The sequence below is a fragment of the Berghia stephanieae genome, chromosome 11 (assembly GCF_034508935.2).
Source record: "Berghia stephanieae isolate SIO BIC M18660-M18661 chromosome 11, UCSD_Bste_1.3, whole genome shotgun sequence".
Taxonomy (NCBI): Eukaryota; Metazoa; Mollusca; class Gastropoda; order Nudibranchia; family Aeolidiidae; genus Berghia; species Berghia stephanieae.
The window spans coordinates 44,067,943-44,090,561 of record NC_088370.1 but is presented as its reverse complement, the minus strand read 5'-3'; the positions used below and the strand labels follow the sequence as shown (position 1 = coordinate 44,090,561).

Genomic DNA, 22,619 nt, shown 5'->3' with positions numbered 1-22,619 from the left:
TGCAACTATCAGTGACACATTCAAAACGAGAGTTGACTTTCTCTCAGAGAGCGACCCTTTCCAAGGCTTAGTAATACCGAGTCTTTTTCTCCGCCAATAAGATGTAAGATATCACAGCAAAGGGCGTGTCTTTATCTATCTCAGAGAAAGCATGGCTGTTTCCACAATTTCATGGTTCAACCAATAATGAACTTTAAAAACTGTAAACAAGTCAAGGTTTTTCCCTGACAACCTTACAAATGAATGATTCTGATTGGTCAACGCTCATCACATGCGCTGTGGCTGTCGGCCATAATGCTCGGGGGGATGCTTCATGACGTCAGCATGCGTGTGTTACATATGTGTGTGTTTGTGCATTTTGATACACACCACGTGCTTTTATCTCTTTGTCTAGCAGCATCGAGGTGATGGTCCTCCTTGGTCCCTCTTTTTTTATTCATGAAATTATAGGATATGCTAAGACTTATTAGGACAACAGTTGCCTAATTTTACACTTACAGTTACAGAGATTGTTGTAGGATAAACATTTAATTTTAAGTACAAAAGCAGAATAATAAATAGAACCTTCAACAATTAATGAACTCCCGATGGAAATACGTGTAACTAAAAAATGAAATGGATGGATAGATACACAGACAGAAAGACAAACCTATAAATGGATAAATAGATAGGTAGATAGATAGATAGATAGATAGATAGATAGATAGATAGATAGATAGATAGATAGATAGATAGATAGATAGATGAAGAGGGGAGAGAGACAAACAGAGAGAGAGAGAGAGAGAGAGAGAGAGAGAGAGAGAGAGGGAGGGAGATGGATGTTCTTATTGTCGTGCTTTCTTTGTATACTGAAAGAAAGGAGGAGGGGGGGGGGGGTCTTTTTAGACAATGAACAATGTGGGTGAACGCTAAGGACAACTTGAGAGATTCAATAACAGGTTTTCATGTAAGTCACTACACAATAAGCCCCACCCCTCCTCCTCAAGTTGTCATCTGACTCAAAATGGAAACAATGCAATGATTGATTTGACCAGCCCATTTCTTGAATTTCAATCTCATTGGTCAATATGTTTCCAGTTGATTGACTATGACTTACTTTGTAACAAAATGCTTTCTTTAAACTATCGCTACAATTCTTTGCTCCGCCTCCATCCCTTTCTTCATGTCTACCTCACTCTCTCCGTCTCCCTTTTGTTTCTTTCACACACACACACACACACACACAAACACACACACACACACACACACATACACACGCATACACACACACACACACACACAACAAACACATACAATTATACAGGTTTCAATCTTTATTCTATTTCCCTCGCGTCCTCTTAATGCACAAGCAGTCTCACTCCCCTTCCCCTCTCGCTCCTCTTTTTCTCTATATCTCTCTCTTTCTTTCTTTCTTTCTCTCTCTCTCTCTCTCTCTCTCTCTCACACACACACACACACATGTGTGTGTGTGTGTTTGTGTGTGTGTGTGTGTGTGTGTGCATGTGTGTGTGTATTTTACTCTCTCATTCTTTCCCTTCCTCTCTAATCCTCTTTCCTGATAATTTTTTCCCTGCCCACCCGGCTTCACGTAGTTTCAAAACTGTACTTTCAAATTATAAAACCTTCTTTAACTTTTGGCATTTTGAAATCGTATTTTCTCCATTGAATAAGACAAACATTTCACATTAATATCACATTAATAATACATTATTTCATTGATTCTTTATTCAAATATCAAAAATTCTTGAAAAAGTGAGCAATTGTCGGCATTTTTTTCCCAGTGTTTTATTTGTTTTAAGAACATCTTGCATAATAATGAATAACTACAAAAGTAATTATTGGATTGTTTCAAAAATTTATATGTACATTATTAGATATATAATCTAAGCTCATGCCAAATTTCACTATTCTCGTCAAATTTTCGATGCCCGTATCTAAGGAGTTATCTTTGCCCATTGATTTGACTGTGCGTGAATACGGTGCCTCACTTCAAAGTCGATTTTCTCAAAATTTGGTTTTCACACTCTCCCTACTTCAAACGGTCATATCTCGGCAATGAATGATCAGAATTGTATAAATTTGGTATCAAATTTTAAAGCATAAAATAAGCTATGATTGGGTACCAAAAACCCAAAATTGAAAAATCCGACTTAATACCGTTTCGAGGCGGAGGGTCACATTTTGTGTCGAAAAAACTGAAGATCAAGTTCTCATGCAATTTTTTATGCAGAAAAATGGTCACATGGCAACATCCCACCAATATCTTATTTTAGCAAACTGGGTCAAAATTCATCATTTTTAATGTCGCTCCCCCCCCCCCCCCCCCCTTAAAGAACGTGTCAAAATATTTCAAATTGAGAAGTAGGGCGTAAGAATCATTTATATTCCTCTTGTAAAATTACTTTTATAGATTTCCTTAAATAGGGTCAGACGTCATAATAAGCATAATTTCTTTTATTTCATTGAATTAAATTGTATGTGAAGATTTACAATCTACGTTTCTGTACTCTTTAACAACCGACACATTTAACCGAACTGATGATTCGTTGAGAAATGTTACCATCCAATCAAAATGGATTTTAGAAAAAATAGACCGTATCAAAGATGAGTGGATGTCGTTTCAGGTATTAGATCCATTTACATGACGTTTATAATTTAACTGAGTCATTATCTCTGTGTTGTATCTTTTGCCTGATGAGGGTCAATTACCGAAACATATTTTTCTATTGTTAATGAGCCATAATTGCTGGATAGTTTCACTGACTCACATAGTCAGTTTTAGCTGCAAGTAATGAAATTATGATTGAACTTTGGTAGTCCGACATAACCAAATAACTGTCCAGGAAATCTTAGATAGACAAGGAATTGGTGTGTTTTGATGGTGTAACAACAGTTATAAAAGATGTAAGGAGTTGATATGTTTTATCGTTGTAATAACAGTTATAAAAGATGTAAGGAGTTGGTGTGTTTTGATGTTGTAACAACAGTTATAAAAATGTAAGGTGTTGGTGTGTTTTGACGTTGTAACAACAGTTATGAAAATGTAAGGAGTTGATGTGTTTTGACGTTGTAACAACAGTTATAAAAATGTAAGGAGTTGATGTGTTTTGACGTTGTAACAACAGTTATAAAAGATGTAAGGTGTTTGTGTGTTTTGACATTGTAACCACAGTTATAAAAGATGTAAGGTGTTGATGTGTTTTGACGTTGTAACAACAGTTATAAAAGATGTAAGGATTTGGTGTGTTTTGATGTTGTATCAACAGTTATAAAAGATGTAAGGAGTTGGTGTCTTTTGACATTGTAACAACAGTTATAAAAGATGTAAGGAGTTGATGTGTTTTGACGTTGTAACAACAGTTATAAAAGATGTAAGGAGTTGATGTGTTTTGACGTTGTAACAACAGTTATAAAGGATGTAAGGAGTTGATGTGTTTTGACGTTGTAACAACAGTTATAAAAGATGTAAGGAGTTGATGTGTTTTGACGTTGTAACAACAGTTATAAAGGATGTAAGGAGTTGATGTGTTTTGACGTTGTAACAACAGTTATAAAAGATGTAAGGTGTTGATGTGTTTTGACGTTGTAACAACAGTTATAAAAGATGTAAGGATTTGGTGTGTTTTGACGTTGTAACAACAGTTATAAAAGATAATGTATTTTCGAAGATTCATTGTGCTACATTATATATATCCAAACCTGTTTCAATGCAGCAATCTCTGTTTTATTTTCAATATTGAAGTTTATGGTAAGATGTTTCAATGCTTCATCCCGTATTTGTAGATCCTCTGTTTTACGACGCACAACCTTCTCCAGAGCGTCAAATTTTTCCTGCAATTGTTGAAATTGTTCGGTGGTGACAGGCATTTTGTGTAGATTAAAGCTTAAGTTCACTTGTCGGACAAAATGTAGAAAATGATTAAAAAGTTGATTCTGTGAAAAAAAGGAGAGAAAATAGTTTTTCCATTTGAGATTACTTTGTCCACACAGGATTTAAAAAGAAATAAAAAACATTTTGGTTATGGGAAAATAATGTTTGTGTTTTTTTAATGGACAAATTGATTATGGAAATAAATAAAATACTATAAAATATGAATGGGTTTTAAAATGTCTTGGACAGGTCAATATTTTTTCTTGAGATCTGAAGACAATTAGGTGAAACATGTCTAGCAATTTGGAACTGGCAGTATCAGGTATGGAGAGGAAATTCCAAGCAATACAAAACACAATTTATCATGAACCACAACACTATGACAGTTCATTGTGACTGAAATCGTTTAACAACACGTAAATCCGTCATTCCAACAACATTGAGATATGCAAGACGTTCAACACGACAATTCGAGGAGAATTATTACAGTTATTTCTTGCCAATTACTGGAACCACAACAATTCAAGACGACAATACAAGATCACACACCAGTCATTTTCATCAGTTACTGGAACCAAAACTACAATTCAACACTCTTTCATGTGCAGAATTGAGTTCAGACCTTAATCCAATCGAGAATGTGTGGGATATGCTAGGGAGAGCAATCGAGGAAGAATATAAAAATATTAATGAGTTGTGTATAGCTCTTTTGGAATGTTGGAATAAATTACCCTGAGAAAAAATTAAGTGTGTGAAAAGATAAATGAACAAACAATGCCAGGCCGTGCTAAAAGCTGAAGGACGTAGCATCTGATGTTGATTTAATATCATGTACAGCAAAGATGAAAATACAGACTTAATATTATCTATACTGATATGTGAATCATAGACATGTAGATGGAATATCATGTACAGCAAAGATGAAAATACAGACTTAATAATATCTATACTGATATGTGAATCATAGACAAAATAATCACGAAGGTTTTAAATGCCACACGTCAATCTGTTCCGTAATTCCATTTTATTGTTTCAATTATATTTAAGGTTTTGGTTTTTAAACGTCCTTTTTAATTACTAAAATATTTTATGATATCCTTGGCATTGTTTTAAGAATTTAAAATTTAAAAATTTGGTTTGCTGGTTGACTTCTTACAATTTTTAAACCTTTGTTGCAATACACTCACTATTCATATATTCTTAAATATTTTAATGAACAAAAATGAATAGAACAGCTTCAAAAAATAACAAAATACCAAACAAGGACCTTTTCGGGCTCAAAATCCTTCTTCAGCCAACAACAAAAAACAATAAAGACAAAAATACATTACTAAATTCCAGATTGATGACTGAAATGTTGTAGGTCCTCTCTGTTGAAGAAAAGTTTTCGGTATATATAAATAAACAATAAATAAAATTCCCTTTATTCATCCCATCGGGGAAATTTGTCTCTAGGGTCTCTTCCAAGGCAAGACTGGAATAACCCATTCGTCAGCCGCAGTGCAGCGCCGCAAATTGAGCTAGGGTGAACTGACTTGCTCAAGGCCACACAGTGCAGCGCCGCATATTGAGCTAGGGCGAGGTGACTTGCTCAAGGCCACACAGTGCAGCGCCGCATATTGAGCTAGGGCGAGGTGACTTGCTCAAGGTCACACAAGGCAGCGGTGCATATTGAGCTAGGGCGAGGTGACTTGCTCAAGGCCACACAGTGCAGCGCCGCATATTGAGCTAGGGTGAACTGACTTGCTCAAGGCCACACAGTGCAGCGCCGCATATTGAGCTAGGGTGAACTGACTTGCTCAAGGCCACACAGTGCAGCGCGGCATATTGAGCTAGGGTGAACTGACTTGCTCAAGGTCACACAGTGCAGCGCCGCATATTGAGCTAGGCGAGGTGACTTGCTCAAGGCCACACAGTGCAGCGCCGCATATTGAGCTAGGGTGAACTGACTTGCTCAAGGCCACACAGTGCAGCGCCGCATATTGAGCTAGGGTGAACTGACTTGCTCAAGGTCACACAAGGCAGCGGTGGATGATCGAACTCGATACCTTTCGGATATGAACCAAAGACCGTACCTCAGAGCCACGCTGCCCTCTGATAAATTAAAAAGATCACTTTGAAATTTATTTAAGGGAGAAGTTGGAGACATGGGACAATAATCCACTTGTAAGTTTTAAAAACTCCCAAAACTTTATTTGAAAATCAAATACCAGACAAGAACAAGATATAATCGACATCATCGGGACTGCTGTAAAATGTCGATATAAGCGTGATGTCGATATATCAGGTATTCTAAAAAATGAAAGGAAACAAATGAGAAAATGACAGAAAATAAGTGAATCTTGATGGTTGGTTCACATGTCGATATATCAGTTATTCTAAAAAATGAAAGGGAAACAAATTAGAAAATGCCAGAAAATAAGTGAATCTTGATTGTTGGTGACCTTTAAAAGGGACGATTTTGAAATGTATGATGGTTGACTTTATATGACTTTAATAGTCGAATATTGTGGTCCGTCTCTGAAGGCCAGGAATAACTGTATGGACCCTTTCATCAGCACTGGGGATCCGGATAGCTTAGTTGGTAGAGCACTCGCTTCACATGCAAAGGGATCACGGGGACAGTAACGATAGATTCTGACACCCCCCCCCCCCCCTTGTCTACCCAGCAGTGAATAGGTAGCTGAATCTGTTAGATTTGGCGGAAACTTTGCAATAGACTAGCATCCTATCCAAAGGATAGCGAGCAATTGCTATTGTCCGTTTCACGCTATAAAAACAGGGATAAACTCCAGCTCCATGTGCCGAATAGATCTAAAGGACTATTTTTTTTCCTCAGCACTGGCAAGGCCCTCATATAAGGAAGCGCCCATCATGAGGTTGATGTGACAAACAGTGGAGGGTCTTGACAGCTACTATAGTGGCATGGCCGGAAACTGGTCCCAATGGTATCTATCCTGATCCAACTCTACATCTGTAATGGCGTCTTCTAAAAATTACTGGTCCCAATGGTACCTATCCTGATCCAACTCCACATCTGTAATGGCGTCTTTTAAAAATTACTGGTCCCAATGGTATCTATTCTCATCCAACTCCACATCTGTAATGGCGTCTTCTAAAAATTACTGGTCCCAATGGTACATGTCCTCATCCAACTCCACATCTGTAATGGCGTCTTCTAGAAATTACTGGTCCCAATGGTACCTATCCTCATCCATCTCCACATCTGTAATGATGTCTTCTAGAAATTACTGGTCCCAATGGTACCTGTCCTCATCCAACTCTACATCTGTAATGGCGTCTTCTAGAAATTACTGGTCCCAATGGTACCTATCCTCATCCATCTCCACATCTGTAATGGCGTCTTCTAAAAATTACTGGTCCCAATGGTATTATCCTGATCCAACTCTACATCTGTAATGGCGTCTTCTACTTCTAAAAATTACTGGTCCCAATGGTACCTATCCTCATCCGACTCCACATCTGTAATGATGTCTTCTAAAAATTACTGGTCCCAATGGTATCTATTCTCATCCGACTCCACATCTGTAATGGCGTCTTCTAAAAATTACTGGTCCCAATGGTACCTATCCTGATCCATCTCCACATCTGTAATGGCGTCTTCTAAAAATTACTGGTCCCAATGGTATTATCCTGATCCAACTCTACATCTGTAATGGCGTCTTCTAGAAATTACTGGTCCCAATGTTACCTATCCTCATCCATCTCCACATCTGTAATGGCGTCTTCTAAAAATTACTGGTCCCAATGGTATTATCCTGATTCAACTCTACATCTGTAATGGCGTCTTCTAAAAATTACTGGTCCCAATGGTACCTATCCTCATCCATCTCCACATCTGTAATGGCGTCTTCTAAAAATTACTGGTCCCAATGGTATTATCCTGATCCAACTCTACATCTGTAATGGTGTCTTCTAAAAATTACTGGTCCCAATGGTACCTATCATGATCCAACTCTACATCCACAACGGCGTCTTCTAATAATTAACTATTGTCGAGTGGTATAAAGATTTAGTACCAGTAATAGTGTCACTGGCCTTACCCATGGTACAGAGACTGACAAGCTGAGCGTCAGCACTGCATTTTAGAGAAATTGAGAAATAGTTTTGTTTTGGGTTTGTTTTTGTATTTTGTTTCATTTACTGACACTCAGTCTCAGTTCCGGACCGGGATTGACCAGGCAACTTGTGAAGACAGACAGACAGTCATACATGTAGTGGGTGATGTTGGGAGCGTTTCTCCTTAGCCTATTTGTTGAAAGCCAAGAATATTGATATCGGGAATTCCCTTTAATGGTATCAAAACAAAATTGAGCTTTTATATTGCGCAATATCCACTAAACGTGCTCAAAGCGCTCTAGAAGGAGTCCCTGACCAACAGCAACATGTAACATTGAAGACAAGACATGACGCCTGTCAGGCGATATTATAATTTTTTTCGGAAGCAACGCTGTTGACGGCCAGGTACTCATTTTACACCTGAGTACGGTGATAATGTGAGTAACGAGCCTTTTCCAAGGACTCAACTATGCACCGAGCAAGGCTTGAACCCAGGACCTTCCGATCCGAAAGCGAGTGTCATACCACAAGACCACATAGCCGCACATCACGATATAACCGTCTAGTGGTACAATCGTGCTCGATATGGGCGATAAATATATACTAATGTTATATAGTAAAAAAAAAACTAGACTTCGATGTCATATCGACATAAGCGTGATGTCGACATAACCATTGTCGATATATCCGCTCTGCACTGTATTTCAATATCTACGATGAATTCTGAATTGTTAAAATTTAAGAAATAAAATATCCAGTTATTTTGATAGTTTGAGTGATATAATGTATTCTGAATCAGAACTTTAAATTATGTGCGTGTGTGTGTGTGTGTGTTTGTGTGTGTGTGTGTTTGTGTGTAGGGGGGGGTGGCTTGGGGCTTGGAAAGCGAAACAGCGAGACACGGGACAGCCTGTAGACATGGGACAGACGTATAAAAAATACCTAGTGATGATTTAAAGTCTTAAGGTGGACGAAGGGAAGAGAGAAAACTCGATGCTCATATTTCTTTATTAGTTTCAAATAGATAATTTTAGCCCACCTCAGAGGTCAAAGGGAAATCATCAAACATGTTAAAAAGTTTAAATATCTCGTTGTAACCATCACGAAGGGCGCTCAAGATTTTTTTAGAAATAAAACAAAGAATAGCGATGGCTAAAAACACATTTTACAATCTAAGACAAGTCATCTCTGCCACCAACATTCAATTAAACACGAAACTTAAGGTTATCCAAACTTAATTCTCACGACTCTCCTGTACGCGTGTGAAAACTGGACTCTAGACAAGGAATGTCAAAACTGCCTAGAATCTTTCGAAATGTGGTTGTACAGAAGATTGCTAAAACATCAAATGGTCAGATAGAATAATAAACGAAGATGTCCTGCAAAGGGAAACCCATACAGATTGTGGAAATGATCAGAAAGAATTACAAACGAAGATGTCCTGCAAAGGGAAACCCATACAGATTGTGGAAATGATCAGAAAGAATTACAAACGAAGATGTCCTGCAAAGGGAAACCCATACAGATTGTGGAAATGATCAGAAAGAATTACAAACGAAGGTGTCCTGCAAAGGGAAACCCATACAGATTGTGGAAATGATCAGATAGAATTACAAACGAAGATGTCCTGCAAAGGGAAACCCATACAGATTGTGGAAATGATCAGAAAGAATTACAAACGAATTTGTCATTCAATGGGAAACCCATACAGATTGTGGAAATTATCAGAAAGAATAACAACCGACGATATCATGCAAAGGAAATCCATACAGATTGTGGAAATGAGGCGTCCCTGAGATAATCAGTCGCATGGTGAAAAGTTTGAACAGAAATATTGACAATTCTAGTCCAGAGGTTAATTTTTATGGAAATTGAGATCTCATCAAGAATAATTAAATCAAACATTGTTTCTACATATTGATGAAATATTTTAATTGAATTCTACTCCTAAATATTTTTATGAAGGTAATTATTATACTTAATATCAATTCTTGTCAACTTTGGAAGCGATATTCTCATTATTAGGGTTTCACACCCTAGCCCATGCATATGACTTCATAAAAAATCACCCGAAATGCTTCAAATAAAGATTAAAATGCTCTGGAGACACTGGGCTTTCAACAAAAAAAAATACAAAAAAAAACGCAAACAAAAAATTTCACCTTGCGACTGATTATGTCAGGGACCTTTAGCAGAAAGAGGCAAACGTGTGATGACGAGGGCACATTGAAAGCCTAACACTTATTGGCTACACGGGGGGAAATAGGTCGTGTTCGTCATGGGTTGACGTCACTGACCAGTTTGAGGCTGTCAACAAGCAACATCCTTACAAACTCTGATTACGTCAGAGGGCAGATCGCCTTGACGTCATATGGTTTCAAAGTTGCAAACTTTATTCAATCTTAGGCTTTCGTCAATAATTCATACAAATTGATGACAATATACATTGTGAAGGATTTTAAAAATTCTACTAAGAGCAATTCACACCTGTTGTTTATTTAATTCTGAACAGCTTTTCAACAACCTCAATAAATAGTGTTTAGATTATACAAGTTATTTTCGATTTTACATTGCCATATGGATATTATTTTATTTTATTCAAAAGATAATACAAGCTTTTTGAGATATGTGTTTTGTGACATTAAGATATTCTAAGAACAGCTCTCATATTCACATAAAAAATATTCATCATGATTATGATATTAATGCTCATAAAAATAATGATAATAACAATAATAATAATAATAATAATAATAATAATAATAATAATAATAATAATAATAATAATAATAATAATAATAATAATAATAATAATAATAATAATAATAATAATAATAATAATAATAATATAATAATAATAATAATAATAATAATAATATAATAATAATAATAATAATAATAATAATAATAATAATAATAATAATAGTAATAATAATAATAATGAATAATAATAATAATAATAATAATAATAATAATAATAATAATAATAATAATAATAATAATAATAATAATAATAATAATAATAATAAATAATAATAATAATAATAATAATAATAATAATAATAATAATACAAAGCCAATTATGAAATTGCAACAAATCTTTATCATGGTAACTTTTTTTTTTTACAATATTTAATATCAATATATATATACATCACTATATTACCAAGACAAACACTCACCAGTCCGTTCCAGACGATATCCAGGCAGCAAACTGAAGAGGTCAAAACCGCCAGTAGACTGTGGGCATGACAGTGTCACAAGACTGCAGTTGGAAAATAACAACTTACGTAATAATTCTACAAATAGAGTTTTCCTCACTTGATTTAGATTCGTTCTTCCCAGACATCAGATATGATCTTAACGAATAAAAAGTCTTTGTATAAAGGATATCAAGTGTGACATTTTGCAGCTTTCAATAACTTGGTGGCAGGACAGTCTCATTCTTAGGGACACCAAAAAAGGAAATAAATTGTCCAAACAATTTGTATCTATGCGTGACATTTTTATGGTTTTAGGCTGTATGTGTCTACCTTTGAAAACTATCTGTTTTTATTAGAAATATATATTTATAGATTTGACGTCATTCTAATACGTCAAAAAAAAGAAGGGCTATAGTTAGATATTTGGAATTTTTGACATGTACATTTGATTCTATCACAGGCGACGTGTATGCAGGTCTGACATACAAACGAAATTATGGGCCTAGTTTATTTTTGATGTAATGGACAATATTTTGCGTCATTTTTGAGATTTCCAATACAACAATAAGATCATAAAGTAGTGGGTTATCAGACCTGTAAATAAGTGCACGACGATCACAAGGTACTCATCACAAATCACCAATGGTGTGTTCTGTACATACACCATCCACCAAAGACGTCAAACAAAAGAATTTATATCATAAAACACCAATGGTGTGTTCTGTACATACACCATCCACCAAAGACGTCAAACAAAAGAATTTATATCATAAAACACCAATGGTGTGTTCTGTACATACACCATCCACCAAAGATGTCAAACAAAAGAATTTATATCATAAAACACCAATGGTGTGTTCTGTACATACACCATCCACCAAAGATGTCAAACAAAAGAATTTATATCATAAAACACCAATGGTGTGTTCTGTACATACACCATCCACCAAAGACGTCAAACAAAAGAATTTATATCATAAAACACCAATGGTGTGTTCTGTACATACACCATCCACCAAAGACGTCAAACAAAAGAATTTATATCATAAAACACCAATGGTGTGTTCTGTACATACACCATCCACCAAAGACGTCAAACAAAAGAATTTATATCATAAAACACCAATGGTGTGTTCTGTACATACACCATCCACCAAAGGCGTCAAACAAAAGAATTTATATCATAAAACAACAATGGTGTGTTCTGTACATACACCATCCACCAAAGACGTCAAACAAAAGAATTTATATCATAAAACACCAATGGTGTGTTCTGTACATACACCATCCACCAAAGACGTCCAACAAAAGAATTTATATCATAAAACACCAATGGTGTGTTCTGTACATACACCATCCACCAAAGACGTCAAACAAAAGAATTTATATCATAAAACACCAATGGTGTGTTCTGTACATACACCATCCACCAAAGACGTCAAACAAAAGAATGGATCTCATAAAACACCAACGGTGTGTTCTGTACATACACCATCCACCAAAGACGTCAAACAAAAGAATGGATCTCATAAAACACCAACGGTGTGTTCTGTACATACACCATCCACCAAAGACGTCAAACAAAAGAATGGATCTCATAAAACACCAATGGTGTGTTCTGTACATACACCATCCACCAAAGATGTCAAACAAAAGAATTTATATCATAAAACACCAATGGTGTGTTCTGTACATACACCATCCACCAAAGACGTCAAACAAAAGAATTTATATCATAAAACACCAATGGTGTGTTCTGTACATACACCATCCACCAAAGACGTCAAACAAAAGAATTTATATCATAAAACACCAATGGCGTGTTCTGTACATACACCATCCACCAAAGACGTCAAACAAAAGAATTTATATCATAAAACACCAATGGTGTGTTCTGTACATACACCATCCACCAAAGACGTCAAACAAAAGAATTTATATCATAAAACACCAATGGTGTGTTCTGTACATACACCATCCACCAAAGACGTCAAACAAAAGAATTTATATCATAAAACAGCAAACAATCTTGTCAGTTCAAACTCTAAGGCTAGGGTGGAAACTTTTCGGACAAATTATAGGTCTTAAACCTGAAATGTCCGCCAAGAAAGGAAGGACAAATTATTTCTCTGATCAATACATACGCCTAAAATTCCCTCCAATAAAAATACGACAAATTATTTCTCTGATCAATACATACGCCTAAAATTCCCTCCAATAAAGATACGACAAATTATTTCTCTGATCAATACATACGTCTAAAATTCCCTCCAATAAAGATACGACAAACTATTTCTCTGATCAATACATACGCCTAAAATTCCCTCCAATAAAGATACGACAAACTATTTCTCTGATCAATACATACGCCTAAAATCCCCTCAAATAAAGATACGACAAACTATTTCTCTGATCAATACATACGCCTAAAATTCCCTCCAATAAAGATACGACAAACTATTTCTTTGATCAATACATACGCCTAAATTCCCCTCCAATAAAGATACGACAAACTATTTCTCTGATCAATACATACGCCTAAATTCCCCGCCAGTATGGAAATGACAAACTATTTCTCTGATCAAAACAAAGGCCTAAAATTCCCGCCAATAAAAAACAAGAAATGAATTCTCTGATCAAAACAAACGAGCCAGGAAGTAACCAACAACAATTGCAACATTACTTCTAACTCTCGATAAACGTTTCAATTCCTAATGGGAGCAATCTATATTCATGTTTTCGTCCAACCAGGTCACCAATCACATGATTTGTTGCTGTCCAACGATTGGATATTTCTTAACAAATGTAAACACGCTGGTTTGTCAAGCTGAACCCAATGACCAATCGTGATGTTAGATATTTAAAAAGCTGTGAACACTTTTCACTAAGTGGGTCACTTTGAGCACATTTTGCAATGAGATCAATGACCTCGAGCACATGGAAAGTTAATATAGATCATGCCCATTGTGTAAGTTGGCGCCTAGAGCCTACTGCCTTTGGGGACTGGCGTGTTATAAATACCATCCATTATAATAATAATACTAATAATAATAATAATAATAATAATAATAATAATAATAATAATAATAATAATAATAATAATAATAATAATAATAATAATAAACATTTACTCATACGCATTTTGATTTGTGATAAAACCAAAATGGAGGGATTATAGAATATATATTTCAAACCAAAGATCTCCATTTTGACGACAGACGGGAAGACTTGCAGTATAGAATATAAATGTTTAAACCAAAGATCTCCATTTTGACGACAGACGGGAAGACTTACAGTATAGAATATAAATGTTTAAACCAAAGATCTCCATTTTGACGACAGACGGGAAGACTTACAGTATAGAATATAAATGTTTAAACCAAAGATCTCCATTTTGACGACAGACGGGAAGACTTACAGTATAGAATATAAATGTTTAAACCAAAGATCTCCATTTTGACGACAGACGGGAAGACTTACAGTATAGAATATAAATGTTTAAACCAAAGATCTCCATTTTGACGACAGACGGGAAGACTTACAGTATAGAATATAAATGTTTAAACCAAAGATCTCCATTTTGACGACAGACGGGAAGACTTGCAGTATAGAATATAAATGTTTAAACCAAAGATCTCCATTTTGACGACAGACGGGAAGACTTACAGTATAGAATATAAATGTTTAAACCAAAGATCTCCATTTTGACGACAGACGGGAAGACTTGCAGTATAGAATATAAATGTTTAAACCAAAGATCTCCATTTTGACGACAGACGGGAAGACTTACAGTATAGAATATAAATGTTTAAACCAAAGATCTCCATTTTGACGACAGACGGAAGACTTGCAGTATAGAATATAAATGTTTAAACCAAAGATCTCCATTTTGACGACAGACGGGAAGACTTACAGTATAGAATATAAATGTTTAAACCAAAGATCTCCATTTTGACGACAGACGGGAAGACTTGCAGTATAGAATATAAATGTTTAAACCAAAGATCTCCATTTTGACGACAGACGGGAAGACTTACAGTATAGAATATAAATGTTTAAACCAAAGATCTCCATTTTGACGACAGACGGGAAGACTTACAGTATAGAATATAAATGTTTAAACCAAAGATCTCCATTTTGACGACAGACGGGAAGACTTACAGTATAGAATATAAATGTTTAAACCAAAGATCTCCATTTTGACGACAGACGGGAAGACTTGCAGTATAGAATATAAATGTTTAAACCAAAGATCTCCATTTTGACGACAGACGGGAAGACTTACAGTATAGAATATAAATGTTTAAACCAAAGATCTCCATTTTGACGACAGACGGGAAGACTTACAGTATAGAATATAAATGTTTAAACCAAAGATCTCCATTTTGACGACAGACGGGAAGACTTACAGTATAGAATATAAAGGTTTAAACCAAAGATCTCCATTTTGACGACAGACGGGAAGACTTGCAGTATAGAATATAAATGTTTAAACCAAAGATCTCCATTTTGACGACAGACGGGAAGACTTGCAGTATAGAATATAAATGTTTAAACCAAAGATCTCCATTTTGACGACAGACGGGAAGACTTACAGTATAGAATATAAATGTTTAAACCAAAGATCTCCATTTTGACGACAGACGGGAAGACTTGCAGTATAGAATATAAATGTTTAAACCAAAGATCTCCATTTTGACGACAGACGGGAAGACTTACAGTATAGAATATAAATGTTTAAACCAAAGATCTCCATTTTGACGACAGACGGGAAGACTTGCAGTATAGAATATAAATGTTTAAACCAAAGATCTCCATTTTGACGACAGACGGGAAGACTTGCAGTATAGAATATAAATGTTTAAACCAAAGATCTCCATTTTGACGACAGACGGGAAGGCTTACAGTATAGAATATAAATGTTTAAACCAAAGATCTCCATTTTGACGACAGACGGGAAGACTTACAGTATAGAATATAAATGTGTAAACCAAAGATCTCCATTTTGACGACAGACGGGAAGACTTGCAGTATAGAATATAAATGTTTAAACCAAAGATCTCCATTTTGACGACAGACGGGAAGACTTACAGTATAGAATATAAATGTGTAAACCAAAGATCTCCATTTTGACGACAGACGGGAAGACTTACAGTATAGAATATAAATGTGTAAACCAAAAATCTCCATTTTGACGACAGACGGGAAGACTTACAGTATAGAATATAAATGTTTAAACCAAAGATCTCCATTTTGACGACAGACGGGAAGACTTACAGTATAGAATATAAATGTTTAAACCAAAGATCTCCATTTTGACGACAGACGGGAAGACTTGCAGTATAGAATATAAATGTTTAAACCAAAGATCTCCATTTTGACGACAGACGGGAAGACTTACAGTATAGAATATAAATGTTTAAACCAAAGATCTCCATTTTGACGACAGACGGGAAGACTTACAGTATAGAATATAAATGTTTAAACCAAAGATCTCCATTTTGACGACAGACGGGAAGACTTACAGTATAGAATATAAATGTGTAAACCAAAGATCTCCATTTTGACGACAGACGGGAAGACTTGCATGGATCGCCAAGTTGTTCAAGGTCGCCATGACCGAAGTTGCATTTCGATTTTTGACAAAAACAAAATGAAGGAAGAGAAGATGTTATATTTTCAAAGAAAAGGTCACAATTCTAACCATATAAGGCAAGACATGCATGAATGACCACGTGGGATTGATAATGAAGAATGTACACATAATATTGTGTGTTTGTTCACGGTCACTCTGACGCAAGTTTCCAAAAATAACACACACTATGGAACCCAAAGTCAAAAGGACGAACGTTAATGGCTGGAGAAGGGTTTTCTATATTGTTTTCTTTTCGAAATTGTTTTATTTATTTGTCTTTTTTACTTTTAACGTATACGCCCATGTTTTTCTATGCTTGGCTAGCCCTGGCATGCAGCGTCATGCATGTCACACTATATCTACGACAGCTATGATAACAAGACCTGGGTTTAAGTTGCAGATTTGGTAAAAGGTTCCCTGGGGGTGAAGGGGGGGGGGGTGAGGGGGGGAGGGGTGAGGGGGGGAGGGGTGAGGGGGAGGTGGGAGGGGCTGGGGGGGGGGGAGAAGGGTAGAGTTTTGACATGGTTGAATACATTTAAATCAAGAGACGTATGCCCCAATGCCATCAGCAATGACGAGAGATAAAGGCTATGGAAATTTCCAGACGAAAACAAGAGAATAAAAATGTCACGATGTCAGGTAGCCAAACCCGTGATCCAGTAGGGAGAGAGAGAGAGAGAGAGAGAGAGAGAGAGAGAGAGAGGAGAGTATGAGAGTCACAGAGAGAGAGAGAGAGAGAGAGAGCCAGAATGTGAAAAAAGAGTGAGAGAGACAGATAGTGTTTGTATAAGAGAGAGAGAGAGAGAGAGAGAGAGGGGAGAGTATGAGAGTCACAGAGAGAGAGAGAGAGAGAGAGAGAGACAGAATGTGAAAAAAGAGTGAGAGAGACAGAGAGTGTTTGTATATGAGAGAGAGAGAGAGAGAGAGAGAGAGAGAGAGAGATAGAGAAAGAGAGAAAGAGTGAGTGAGAGAGAGACTGAGACATTTTAGAGATTCATTGCAATGCATTATTTACACTTCGTGGTTTTGCAAAGCGTGGTTACTTAAATAAAAAAATAAAAATAAAATTCCCTTTAGGGGAAATTTGTCTTTAGGGTCTATTTCAAGGGAAGACTGGAATAACCCAGGCGTCAGCCACAGTGCAGCGCCGCAAATTGAGCTAGGGCTAGGTGACTTACTCAAGGACACACAACACAACAGCGGGTGATCGAACTCGATACCTTTTGGGTAAGAAGCAAAGCCCTTACCGCTGAGCCACGCTGCCCTCTGAGGGAATATAAATAATCCATTAAACAAAATTTGATGTCAACAGGAATCACCCATGTTGTCCAAAGTGAGAAAATTGGGGTTTAATAATCTAGCCCAGTAAAAAAAAGAAAATGCCTGAAGCGGAACTCAAACCCGACCACCTTAACCACTCGGCCACTTCGCTCCTCTCCCCCATTATACATTTGAAAAGAGACCATTCAAAGAGACACGACGCAATTGCCCTAACAGCCCACCGATCATCAACAAAACAATTTTACACGATAAAATCTTACATGGAATTCAAAATCTAGAATATTGTGTTTCTCGGAATGTCAATTGAATGAATGAATAGACACAAAACATCACATGATAGGCGTAAGATCTGGACAAAGATACGACAGGCTTGTGTCATCTGTGTGGAAAACCGGATTTCAGAAAAGTCGAAAACATCAAACAGGATATAATTTATCAAGACTGTGATCTCTTCCATCCGACGTGCACACATTTACAGGTCTGGTAACTGAATGGTTATGGATTTGTTTTGAAATAGTTGCCATGGACAGCATTTTGTGTTGTAATGAAATGGAATATAATGGGAAATTTATATAGCGCCATTATCCATTTACAATTCTCAATAGCGCTTCACAATGGTATTAACAAATAAGTAGATAAATTAATAACTATACACATACATATATTATATACACACACACAAACACCCCCCCCCCACACACACACACATACATACATATTTTTTCTTCTGGACCGACTGAGGACGTGGAATAAACCCACAGAAACGAACGTCTCGGCCATATAATGTGAGTAACAATTTATATTTTATATTAGCTCTAACCATCGTTATCGAGCACTTTCGTACCTACGAGTACCCACCAACACTCATATATATATATATATATATATATATATATATATATATATATATATATATATATATATATATATATATATGCAGCAACGATTCATTTGATAGGTAGATCTAAATAACTCCGTTTTGAGGTATTTTTAATGGCCTCAACAAGCTGGGCTATCAGACCTGTAAGTCAGTAGACGTCGGTTCTGTCCTTTCTGTGAGATCAAGTTGAGACAGTCGTTAAAGTGAGTGAAGCGAAAAGAATTTCATGTTTATATCAGATACAAAAGCTATATATATAACCTTATTTTTCATTCCTGTTTTGATCCAGTATGTGTCATTATGATCTTAGAATACTTAGAATGTGTAAATATAATGTCTTAGGTCATATTGACATTATGATACTAAAACTTGCTGCATAATATGATGTAGATAAAATAAAATTTGAAGAGGTGGATTATGTTACGTGTATGTTGTAGGTCGAGTTATCGGTGTGTGAAGGACGAACACTGAAACCAGGAATGGAGCTGATCCAATATTGCATATTAAATAATCATAGTGATGATGGTAATGGTAATGGTAGTAGTAGTAGTAGTAGTAGTAGTAGTAGTAGTAGTAGTAGTAGTAGTAGTAGTAGTAGTAGTAGTAGTAGTAGTAGTAGTAGTAGTAGTAGTAGTAGTAGTAGTAGTAGTAGTAGTAGTAGTAGTAGTGGTGGTGATAGTAGTAGTAGTAGTAGTAGTAGTAGTAGTAGTAGTAGTAGTAGGAGGAGGAGGAGGAGGAGTAGGAGGAGGAGGAGGAAAAGGAGGAGTAGTAAGAGTAGTAGTAGTAGTAGTAGTAGTAGTAGTAGTAGTAGTAGTAGTCGTCGTAGTAGTAGTAGTAGTAGTAGTAGTAGTAGTAGTAGTAGTAGTAGTAGTAGTAGTAGTGGTAGTAGTAGTAGTAGTAGTAGTAGTAGTAGTAGTAGTAGTAGTAGTAGTTGTTGTTGTTGTTGTTGTTGTTGTAGCAGCAGTCGTAGTAGTAGTAGTAGTAGTAGTAGTAGTAGTGGTAGTAGTAGTAGTAGTAGTAGTAGTAGTAGTAGTAGTAGTAGTAGTAGTAGTAGTAGTAGTAGTAGTGGTAGTAGTAGTAGAAATGTAGTAGTAGTAAGTAGTAGTAGTAGTAGTAGTAGTAGTAGTAGTAGTAGTAGTAGTAGTAGTAGTAGTAGTGGTGGTGATAGTAGTAGTAGTAGTAGTAGTAGTAGTAGTAGTAGTAGTAGTAGTAGTAGTAGTAGTAGTAGGAGGAGGAGGAGGAGGAGGAGGAGTAGTAAGAGTAGTAGTAGTAGTAGTAGTAGTAGTAGTAGTAGTAGTAGTAGTAGTAGTAGTAGTAGAAGTAGTAGTAGTAGTAGTAGTAGTAGTAGTAGTAGTAGTAGTAGTAGTAGAAGTAGTAGTAGTAGTAGTAGTAGTAGTAGTAGTAGTAGTAGTAGTAGTAGTAGAAGTAGTAGTAGTAGTAGTAGTAGTAGTAGTAGTAGTAGTATAGTAGTAGTAGTAGTAGTAGTAGTAGTAGTAGTAGGAGGAGGAGGAGGAGGAGGAGGAGGAGGAGGAGGGAGCATGCTTGTCCACCGTACCAACAATCGACTCGTGGAGACCATTTGCATCATGTTTATTTTTAACGTTATGGTCAAGGTCTTGTTTAAAAATGTTCATGTTTATATTCTTCATATTACGAGATGTTATCATCTTTTTTACTTCGTGCTTCATTGGAAATAAAACGCAAAACACAATTAAATGATGGTCAGAGATTAATTTATCAATATTTGAGACAGGTGAAGAGAGAGAATATGCAATGTCTGTAATGACATGATCTATTGTGTGCCATGGTTGTTTGTAGGACCGCTTACAAGTTGAATATAGTTGTTTGTGTCAATAATCTCCCGAAATACTTTCGATTCATTTTTGTTTCCGAAATAATCAATGTTAAAATCACCCATAAAAATATTATGCTTTTTGTTTATGGATTGCATAGACATAAATTCTCCGAACTCTGATAAAAAAAATCAATTGTTGATATTTTGTTTTGTTGGCTTGGTGGTGGGTGGTAGACACAGTGAAACGACTTTTTAAAATCATTTTCATGAATGTCAAATCCAGCGTACTGGATGAAAAGATGATTGAAAGGTAAGGGGATGGAGCAAATAGGTGTAAATATTTATGTACCTTTTAGCTCTAGCGTGATAGTACATTTGGCGATTTTATAAGCATGTCTCTTTTTTTTTTCCTTCCTTTTTGATTTTTTTGTTTTGTTTTTATTTGATTGTTCTGAATTTGTTAATAGTATTCAATACAACTTGTGTCTAATTATAAAACAATTTTTAAAAATAAATTCATCAATTTCTCTCTCTCTCTCTCTCTCTCTCTCTCTCTCTCTCTCTCTCTCTCTCTCTCTCTCTCTCTCTCTCTCTCTCTCATATCCATATTTCTCTCTCAGCCACCCTTCTATCTTCCTATTATGTTTATAGATATCATTTGGTAATAGAGGGATAATAAGTTAGGCTGATCGATTTAAGAAATGATTGTTTAAAGGCTAATTTAAATTTGATTTGTTGATGGAATATGTTTTGCAATTGATTAAAGATTCTTATTTATACGCTGCATCATCACAAGGGTGCAATAATACAGACACTAACCGGGTTTGTTATGTAAAAACAAATAACTCTTGGTCTTTTGGCCAAAAGTTGATCATAATCACTTGATATATAGTGGGCGACATTATAGGCCTCTAAAATGTTTAATTGGAAATGACAATTCATTAAATTATATTTGCAAAAGGTCAGGATGTGTCTAATGATCAGAAGTGCTTTAGGACTAATAATATATTAAATAACTATGAATAGCTGTTATATTTGCATTAAATTTGGGCTTGACTGACGGGCCGGTAGATTTTCCTCCTTTTTGACAAATTGTCATTATCATCACTGGGGGACCTTTGCTTGTGTCAGGATGAAACAGATAATCTCAAAATAAGTACACTGATAGCGTGTTCTTCCTTTTTCTTGGGTACTTTAATTGTAATTCTAGAACTTTTTACTAGATCCCATTTTCTTCCTTTTTACTGACGCTGATATGACCTTACATTTGTTGCAAGCGCCGCGAAACCCTTAAAATTAAAAACAAGCAAATACCTTTCTCTTTCATGAACGAATTATGGGTTTTTAAAAAAACTAATCGCAACTTTTTTGCAAATTTTGATGTTTTTAGCTTGCAAAATTTGGGATTTTATTTTGCAAAAAACCGCCATGTCAGAACACAGGGCCTAGTCGAGAGCAGTAACCTCGACGAAGAATATAAATATGTCTCACTCCCCATTTTGGCGTACTTTGAAAATCCCAAATTTTAAAATTTGGCCAGAAAACTCGTCCTTCAAATATTGATCGATTTAAATTACCATCATCTTAGCAAAAAAAAAAAAAAAACAAAAAAAAAAAAAAGACAAAAAACAAACAAAAAACTGTCAAACCTGGGACTTCGCGAAGGGGGTGGGGTTTCTTTGGTCGACTTGTAGATTATTAATTGGAAATCCAAGAACCACCGAAACAACAGGTTTAATTTGGCCAGTCAGAAGCCTTTGTTGTGTTTGGTGTTCATGACTAGACGTTCAAATGCCCAATTTCCATTCTTAACATTATTCTTTCGCGCTCCAAACCTTCATCAAACAGAAATCTGGCAAGAAATGATATAGGTA

General features: G+C 35.9%; 1 long non-coding RNA gene across 1 annotated transcript in view; it reads right to left on the bottom strand.

Annotated features, from left to right (window-relative positions):
- LOC144956444 (uncharacterized) overlaps positions 1-11,430 on the bottom strand; it is a 150,384-nt gene extending 138,954 nt beyond the window's left edge. The window contains exons 1-2 of the long non-coding RNA XR_013641953.1: positions 11,134-11,430; positions 3,700-3,933 (exon numbers count right to left, since the gene is read on the bottom strand). This is a non-coding gene — a long non-coding RNA (uncharacterized LOC144956444). The remainder of the gene's footprint in view (positions 1-3,699; positions 3,934-11,133) is intronic.
- Positions 11,431-22,619: the final 11,189 nt, after the last annotated feature.